Genomic DNA, 10,275 nt, shown 5'->3' on the forward strand with positions numbered 1-10,275 from the left:
TGCATAGGTTTTCCTTTAGCTTCATAGACAACATTATACTTTTAAAAAATCTTTCCTTCAGCTTATCAGCTGTTTGTCATCTGCAGCAGTGTTATTCCACATCTCTCCCAGATTCTTTGTAACATACATCAACAATGGGTAGGCCAGAAGGGATGGTCTCCCTTGATTATGGGGCAACACTCAGAACAAGAAAAAGGCTAACAAGGCCTCTTGGGTGCATTAGGATCCTTGTTCTTCTTTTTTGTTTCCTCTTTACAAGAGATATAGGTCTTTATTTCTCTTTTCATAATGGGTCTTATCCACCTTTTACATGTTGTCAAATTTAACAGACATAGTCTGCTAAAATCCTTCTTAGAAAACTCTGAGAAGGTGACTGCAGCATCTGGGTGCTTTTTCTTGGACTCCTCCTGGAAAGATTGTACAAAGAATGTATGTGACATTTTGCCTGTTGGCTTCTTAGCATTTTGCCCATGTTTAGTTGTCTTTCCTCAGCAAGCCTCAGAGTCACCCAGTGCCTGCCTGACTCTCACTTGCCCCAGCATTTTCCCTATGTAGCTCAATGTACAACAATGAATATCAACATTGCTAGTTTTGAATGAAGAAATGAAGCCACAAGCCAAGGAATGTAGTAGTCTCTAGAAGTAAAGGGAACAGTTTCTATCCACAGGGGTCCAAAATAAACATGGCCCTGCTATACCTTATTTTAGCTTAGTGGGATCTGTGTTGAACTTCTGATCTACTACAAAGTTTGTGGTAATTTGTTACCACAGCAATAGAAAACTAATAATCCAGTTTCCAATCTGAGCATTTGTTTTGCATTGGTGAATAATACCATCGAATTTTAATGAGTTAGTTCTCTCAAGCTAAGTTTACAGGAAACTTTCAGAGTTTTCTGAAATGATTTAGCCAGATGTTTTTCCTTCAAGTTGCAAAAATTTATCCAGTCATTTCATAACACACTATTACCTTAACCACTTACAGATTGAGTATGATTTATCTGAAGTGTTTGGGACCAGAAATGTTTTGGATTTGGAATATCTACATATATAATGAGATATCTTGGGGATGTCAAGGTAAAGAGTATGTCTAAACATGAAACTCATTTATGCTTAATATATACTCTATAAACATAGCCTGAAGGTAATTTCACTCAATATTTTTAGTTTTTGTTTTTGGTTTGTTTGTTTGTTTGTTTGTTTTGTTTTGGTTTTTTGAGACAAGTTTTGGTTAGTTCCCCAAACTGGACCCAAATTTTCTGTCCTCCTTCTTCAGCCTCCTTGGTATCTAGGATTATAGGCATGCACATGCCTGGCCAGAGTACCTTTATTTTGATTATGACTTATCACATGAGGTTAGGTGTGAAGTTTTTCACTTGTTCAGTCATGTTGGCACTCAAAAATGTTTCAGATTATAACTTTTCAAATTAGGGATGCTCAACCTGTGCAACCATAACATTCATGTAGAAAATAAGAGAATGATTACAAACAAAAGAATTTTCCTGATAGGATTGTATCTCCTTATACCTCCTTAAGGCTCTTGCTCCATCAATCATCTTTCCTTTAATAGCAACCTCTCCTTCACCACTTGCTGCCCTAGGGTATAAACTAGTGCAGGTCTATTTCATTTTGGGGTGGGGGGCAAAAGGTGATTAAGTACATTGTTCTTTATCCTCAGCACTATTTCTCTTCCATTCTCAATTAACATTTAAAAAGGAAATCTATGTTCCTTGATCCTACTTCTCTATTTCTCTTTATTTCTAACCCTTTGTAGCCTGTCTACTCCCTACACTCCCTTAAAACTGACATTGATTCTGATCCTGCTGACAAATCCAATAAACTGTCACCTGAAGTGTCCAACTTATTTACACAGCTCCTTGGCATCCTCTCTACCTTGAGCTCTGTGATACACTCTTCCCTGGTTCTCTTTCTACCCTCTGAATGGCCCTGACTCTCCTTAGCATCACATTTTCCCCCTCAACTATTCCCCCAAACCTGATATTTCCTAGCTCCCTCACATCCCTTTTCTTCTCTCACTTCTCTAGGAAGGCTTCCCCAAATTATATCCTACTCTCTGTGTTTATTGCCCCCATTCTCATTGGAATATGAGCTCTTCCAGGGTCTTCTTGTTTCTTTCCTTGGGAACTCTATCTACCACTGCTCCTTGAAGACTTGTGAAATGAGTGACTCATCAAACTGACATTTTATAAAGATAAATTGGGAGTGGTATGTGAGTTTGACTGGATCGAGCAGACTTCAGTGGCATGGAGACTATTTGAGAAAGGAAAGAAGTTGAAGCACAAAAATGACAAAACAGTAATTTCCCTTTATCTGAGGTTTCACCCTCTGGGGTTCCAGTTACCTGAACTGTTATCTGGATATATTAAAATTTTTCTAGACAGAGAGACTCTCTATATATTTCTAGACAGAGAGACTCTCTATATATAACTTTTATGACAGCATATTAATGTAATTATTCATTTTATTATTTATTATTATTATATCTTATTGTGCCTGATTTATAAATTAAACTTTATCATCAGTATGTTTGTATAGGAAAAAATAGTATATATAGGGTTCGGCACCATCTGTGGTCTCAGGCATCCACTGGGGGTCTTGTAATGATCCCCCATGGATAAGTGGGAACTACAATAGCCTGAATTATTGCCTTGGCAATGGATAAAAAGAAAATTAGGAGAAATATTTCAGAGGAAGTATTTAGTGACAGAATCTGATGACACACTAGGGAAGAAAGGTGAAAAGTCAGAGATGACTCAAAGGCTTCAGGCTTGGGAGTCTAGAAAAGTAATAACATCATTAACAGAAATGGGGTAATCAAGTACAGAAATAGGTTTGGGAGCACTCCATTTTAGATATGTAGCATCAAAGCAGAGATGCCTGACAGGCAATTGGAAGACTAGGCTCTGAAATCAAAAGAGAAATCTGGATTGAGATGACTGCTTAGGGAATTGTTTCCAGAAATGTAATAACAAAATGTACTGAAGATGATAAATATGCAGTAGGTAACTAACATTTGCCAAATAAATAAATATCTTTATACTATCCTGTTAGTCAACTTGTTGTCCCTTTGACCAGAACACCTGACAAGAACAACTTAGAGGAGGGAAAGATTTATTTTGGCTCATGGTTTTGGAGGTTATAATCCACATCCATCTTGGGCCCCATTTCTTTGGGCTCAAGATGAGGCAGAATATCATGGCTGAAGGGCATGGCAAAGGAAAACTTCTCAGCACATGGTAGCTGGGTGGCAGAAGAAGAAGGATTGGAGAAAAGATAAACCCTTCCAAGTCACACTCCCAGTGACCCTTCTTCCAAATAGGTCACTATTTGGAAGTTGCCACTTCCCTGTAGTTCATTCAGCTATCAATGGATTAATCCACTGATGAGGTCTGAGCCCTCATGATTTGATGATTTCCCCAAAGCCCCCACATAAGACTTTGGGGGGATATTCTAGATTCAAACCATAACATCTTTTCTCTAGTCAAGTACTCAGCCCAAGTACCAGGGTGCTCATGATACTTGCCAGCACTCCAGGATACCTTCCTGTTCCCTGTGAATAACCCCAGTTTTAGCTTTCCCTGTGCCTACTTCCTCATTATTGTTAAACATTACCAAAAGCTGTTCTTTAAGGCTAGGCAAAGTGGTGCATCCCTGTAATCCATTGATTCCAGAGGATCATGAGTTGGAGGACAGCCTTAGCAACTTAGAGACTCTAAGCAACTTATTGAGACCTTGTCTCAAAATAAAAAAATCAAAAGAACTGGGAATGTAGCTCAGTGATAGAGCACCAGAGCATCCCTAGGTTCGATCCTTAGTGCCAAAAAAAAAAAAAAAAAAAAGTTCTGTAATTCCAGAGGCCTTTGCTAACACCATAAACTGCATTGGAGGCATCTCATGCTAACATTCCATTGAATACTCTAGAACAGGTTTTCTAAACAAGCCTTTTTTTCCCCTCAAACTTCCAACTTCTTATCCTTTTTGATCCTTAACCTTTGTTTTCAGCAATCACCTCATTTCCTAGTTCATTTACGAAGTCTGAGCCATTCAGTATGTCTTCTGTTTTTAACTCAATTTTCTTGTTTCTTCACCACTCATTTCCCCCTCCCTATTGTTTTCTCCCTTCCAGGAATTTATCTGTGCCTTTGACATGTTTTTTCCACCTCTACGACCTTATTGTTTGACTTCCTTCTCTCTAACATCTTTCTCTTTATATTACTCTTTTCCTCTGGCTTATTAACATACCCAAACCTCTTTTATCCTTAAAGAAATATTTTCCTTCACTTTGACTCCCTTGGAGGTAACATCTTATTATTCTCCTCTTTTTGTTATTAAGAACTATAAACTATATATAATCTTGGTAGTGGTTTGAATTCTTGCTAAGTTTTATTTGTGTTAATATGCCCTATATTTTTATTCAGTCTCCAAAATGTGAGTTTCTACAAGCCAGAAATCATTTGATAAATTAATTATAAAACATTTTCAACTATGACTAACCAATAAATAGTTGTACAATATGGGATGTTGATTTCTCAGAAACAAGAAATAATACTACTTTGCTATTATCTGTTTCTAAGGAGTTAAAGTTGTATACGCACTTAGCATTGTCATGTGATGATTATCTCTTAGTCATAAGCCAGGATTTTTCTGATGTCTATAACAATAGCAATTATACTCATTTAAGGCTGTAGCCAAGAGTCTTGGGTAATTCTTGGGTAACAAACATAGAAGTTAACATAGAAGTTAACATAAATGGACAAATTTGAAACTTAAAATACTACTTTTTCATTATTAATTTAAGTGCAATCAATCTCAGTTCATAAAATATATATAGAGAGTTATATTTTAGAAATTTTTAGCTGGAAAGTTGGCAATGACTTCTGTTCTGTATTCCATACATATACCTACACTTTTCTTTCCACCCTAAAAAGTTACCTTTCAGCCCCATTCCACTATAGTTGCCATATACCAGAATGTGATACTGAGTATTTGGATCTAAAACCTAAAGAATGAAATTTTAAAACAAATTAATTTTTATAACAATTTTTAGAAAAAAGTCATTTTTATAATTTTACAAACACAAAATATATATTCTGTTATCATAGCAAAATAAATGCCTCACAACTGGAGAACTACTGAAAAATATATAAAGGTACTGCTATTTATAGTAAAGCAAATTTATTCCTTACAGTTCTTTAAGTATAAAAATTAAATTTAAAAATTACTTAGCAGCTACTAGGGATAAAACACTTTGCCACATGCTGAGTTTAAGAATAAAAAAAGTCATAATGGATGGTGTGGAGGCACACACCTATAATCCCAGCTACTCAGGAGGCTGAGGCAGAAAGGTCACAAGTTTGAGGCCAGCTCAGGCAACATATGTCTCAAAATAAAATAAAAAGAGCTGTGAAAGTAATTCAGTGTTAAGAGTGTCTGACTAGCAGGCATGAGACCCTGAGTTTAATCCCTACTATAGGGGGAAAAAGTCATAGTGGCTCAGATGAAAGGTATTCCAAACATTCTATGCATTCTATACTATTATTCTCATTTTATAGATAATAAAAGTGCAAAGTAAAGAAATTGTCCTAGGTTCCACAGTGTGCAAGAGTTGGGATGTAAAGTCAGACTGATTACATGTCAAAGTCTATTCATTCAACTACTACTTCTGAGTGTTTTCTACATTCCAAACACTGTTCTAGGATCTTGGAATATAACAGAAAGTAGAAAATAATCCCTTCAATCTGAGACCTTGCTTTCACAGGGAAGGTACAGACAGAAGAGCTTTGCTGTGTATCATTCCTTCCTAGGCCTGTGGGAAAAGGAGGTAATATTTTGAAGAATGAACTTAAGATAGTTTCTAGTGGCTTTTGGTAGCAGCAGAGTCCCATAGTCATAAAGAAATTTTTTAGATAAACTGTAGGGCTGACTGGTTCTCCCTCTTAGACTGAAAGTGAAGGCTGCAGGGCTGGGGCTGTAGGTCAGTGATAGAATGTTTGCTTACCATGCATGAGATCCTGGGTTCAATCCCAGCACCATCATTAAAAAAAAAAAAAAAAAAAAGACTGCAGTGGGGGCTGGGAGGGGAGGGGCTGTTAACCACTGGGTGATCATATCTGGGAAATTCATAAATATATAAGTTTCATTTCCCCTCCACTCCAGGTTATTGAAGTTTTGGTTAAATCTTATTCTATCAAACAAAGGAAGAATCCCTTACTTGCCAGATGTCTCTACAATATTTAAGAATGATTAATCATGCCAGAGAAACAATAGGCTATTGCAGAAAGTGAACAGTCTTGAATTTTAAGACTGGAGTTTAAATTTCCATTTGGCACATAAAGCCTTGGAAAACTAAATTCCATCACCTCAAGAATGGAGTGATTCCAGATTCATACATGTTTATACATTAATTCTATCAAAACTTTATGATATGCATATATTATCATCAATAATATCTATTTTCAGTACTGGAGATTGAACTAAGAGGTCCACTGAGCTACATCCCCAAACTTTTTTTTTGAGACAGGTCTTGCTAAATTGCTGAGGCTGGCCTTGAACTCACAATCCTCCTGCCTCAGCCTCCAGAGTCCTGGGATTACAAGTATGCGTTAGTTACCATGCCCAGCAATAATATCTATTCTAAAAATCAGAATATTATGGAAAGTTTCATTATTTATAATACAGAGTTCTGATAAAACTGAGAACTAAACCTGAGATACATGGTACGCAAAAAAGAAAACCATGAACTAATATCATTTATTAAAATGGATGCAAAAAAAATCCCACGTAAAATATTAGCAATCAACCCCAGTAGTATATTAACAGAATAACAAACCCTAAAAGAAAAAGGCTTATTTTAGGAATGTACAGATGGTGAAACACTAGGAAATCAATAAATACATTTCATCACATTAATGAATTGAAAGAGTGAAAATCCAAGAACACTTCTAGAAGAAATAAAAGGGCTCTTAATGAAATTCAATGTTTGTTCCTGGGTTGTAAAGAACTAAAGTATCAATGAAGACTGATAAAGCATAAACATCATATCAAGCATGACATGATAAAGCATTTCAAACTTAACATTAAAACTTTAGATACATTTCATCACAATTGGCAGAAATTAAAAACCTCCACTCTCATTGCTAGTATTCATAGCTGATCAGGAAGTTAGCTAACCAGTCAAGAAAGATAAATAAGAAGTGTAGATATTAGAACAATAGAAGAATTCTATCATTACATGTAGATTATTGAATTTTCTGGAAAACCAGAAACTACAAAAACCATTACTACTAGTAAAAGAATTTCAAAAAGATGTGTATTATCACAAGACAATTTTCCTGTACAGTAGTGGTAACCATTTGGAAAAATGTTAAGGGAAGAAAGGTCTCACTCAAAAAGAGCCGAGACTGAGGCCTTTCCTCTTGCTCTTTCTTCTGCTTGAAACACTTCCCCAAAATCTCATGTGCTTGCTACATTCTCATCATTTATTTCTCATCTCAATTTCCTGTTCTGTAGAAAGACTCTTACCTCTTCTAACCCCTAATATGACAGCTAGTACTGTTAAGCATTTCCCGTGTACAGACTGTTGCAATGTATATTTGCATGTTTACTTTTCCTTTTGGGTACACAAACCACATTTCCTAGCTTCCCTTTTTTAGGTAGTTGAGTCTGTGTAATGAATTCTGGCCAATATAGTATGGGGGAAAGTGCTACTTCTGGAGAAGGAGGACACTCTCAAGCAATTCTCTGCTCTTCTTTCCCATCCACTAAATGACAGGACCCCAAAGACCTAGAAGATGATAGAACTCAAGAACAAAGTAAAATTGAAGGAACCTAGGTCCCTGAGTCACAGTTTAAAAAAGCATTGTTCAGGGGAGCTGCCAAACCAGGAACACCTACATTGGTCTGTTGAATGATCAGGAAGCAAGCTTATTTCTTCAGGTAATAAATATTAGGGTTTACTATGTGTCAAACAGTATGACACTATACAAATATTAAGTAATTTAGTTTCACAACTCCATTTTTAGGTGAAAAGATAGAAATTTGATGATTTTTAAAATCTTTAAACAATATTTATTTTTTAGTTTTTTAAGTGGACACAATACATTTATTTTACATTTATGTGGTGCTGAGGATTGAACTCAGTGCCTCAAGCATGCTAGGTGATCACTCTAACACTGAGCCACAACCACAGCCCCAGAAATTTGGTGATTTTTAATATGCTTTCCCAAGGTCACCTAGTTATTAAGTTTTTGAAGTCCACCCTCTTACCACTAGGCTATACTGATTCATCAGAGAAGGAATTTTTTGAAAAAGAAGAGTAATGAAGAGCACCTTCCTTATCTTACCAGAAATAAAAGCATATTATAAATCTAAAAAATTAAAAAGGAGCAGAGAGATAGGTAGATAAATCAATAGGATAAAGGCACAAATAACCCCAAACAACATATCCAAGGGATTTTTTACAAAGGGGTAAAAACAATACAATGGGGGAATAACATAATCCTTTCATTAAGGGGTGCTAGAGTAATTAAGACAACCATAGGTAAAATAAATAAATCTCATTCTACAACTCACACCTCATACAAAAATTATCTGAAAATGGATCAGATGGGCTGTGGTTGTGGCTCAGTGGTAGAGCACTTGCTTAGCACATGGGTTCAATCCTCAGCACCACATTAAAAAATAATAATAAAGATATGAAATAAAGGTATTGTGTCCAACTATAGCTAAAAAAATTTTTTTAAATGGACCAGAGACATATATGTAACACACAAAGCTGTAAAATTCTTAGAATAAAATCTTCGGATCTCTAGGGCTAGGAAGAATTTTCAGTTTTGACACCAAACAAGATCCATAAAAGGGGGCTGGGGTTGTGGCTCAGCAGTAGAGCACATGCAAGACGCTGGGTTTGAGCCTCAGCACCACATAAAAAGATACATATATAAATAAAATAAAGGTGTTATGTCCAACTACAACTAAGAAAAAGAAAAGTTTCATAAAAGGAAAAACAGATAAACTATACCTCATCAACATTTAAAATTTTTATTCTGATAATGACTCTTAAGAAGATTAAAAAAAAACAAGCTATGGACTGGGAGAAAATTTTTGCAAACCAAATAGCCATCAAAGGACTCATATTTATAATATATAAAGAATGCTCAACAGTTAAAAAAATCTAATTAGAAAATAACTAAAAGACATGAACGTGCATTTCATAGAAGAGGATATACAGATGACACAGTACATGAAAAGGTGTTCAATCTCATAGCCACCAGGGGAATACAAATTAAAACCACATGCCACACCTATCAGAATGCCTAAAATAATAATGAAAACACCAAATATTGTCCGGGATGTTAAATATTGTAAACTCATACTTCTGATGAGAATATAAAATGGTAGTCATTCTGGAAAACAATTTGGTATTTTCTCATAAAACTAAAATCTCCATCCAGCAATTTCACTCCTTGGCATTTACCCCAGAGAGATGAAGACTTAATTTCACATAAAATCCTATACATAATGTCTATCCAGACACAGTGGTGCACATCTGAAATCTCAGTGACTTGGGACACTAAGACAGAAGGTTAGCAGGTATGAGGTTAGCCTTAGTGAGAACCTGTCTTAAAATTAAAAAAATAAAAATTAAAAAGGACTGGGGATGTAGCTCAGTAGTAAAGTGCCCCTGAGTTCAATCCCCAATAGCCCAAAGTGGAAAAAACTCATGAGTTCTTCAAGAATAGTTAAATTCTGGTACGACCATATCATGAAATACTACTCAGCAATAAAAATTGATACAACTACCTGGATGGATCTCAAGAGAATTATGCTAAATGGAAAAAAACCAAAGCCTTCAAAGGCTATATACTATACGATCCCATTTATATAACAATCCAATGACAAAATTAAAATGTTGGAAAACCCTTTAGTGATTCCATGAGTTAGATTTGGAAATCAGAGAGGGTTGAATGTGAAGGTGAGGCAGTTTTGTATTTTGATTGTGGTTGTGATTACATGACTATCTGTAGGTGCTAAAACTGCATAGAACTTTTATATACACAGTGCATAGAAAACTGTTAAAATCTGAATAGATTGCATTAATGTCAATTTCCTGGGTAATATTATATTGTAGTTATGCAAGGTGTTATCACTGGGAAAAACTGGGTGAAGGGTAAATGGGCCCTCACTGTACAACTGTAATCTATAATTATTTCAAATAAAAAGTTAAAATATGGGCTGGGGCTAAACCTCAATTGGTAGA

This window comes from Callospermophilus lateralis, chromosome 3 (genome assembly GCF_048772815.1).
Source record: "Callospermophilus lateralis isolate mCalLat2 chromosome 3, mCalLat2.hap1, whole genome shotgun sequence".
NCBI lineage: Eukaryota > Metazoa > Chordata > Mammalia > Rodentia > Sciuridae > Callospermophilus > Callospermophilus lateralis.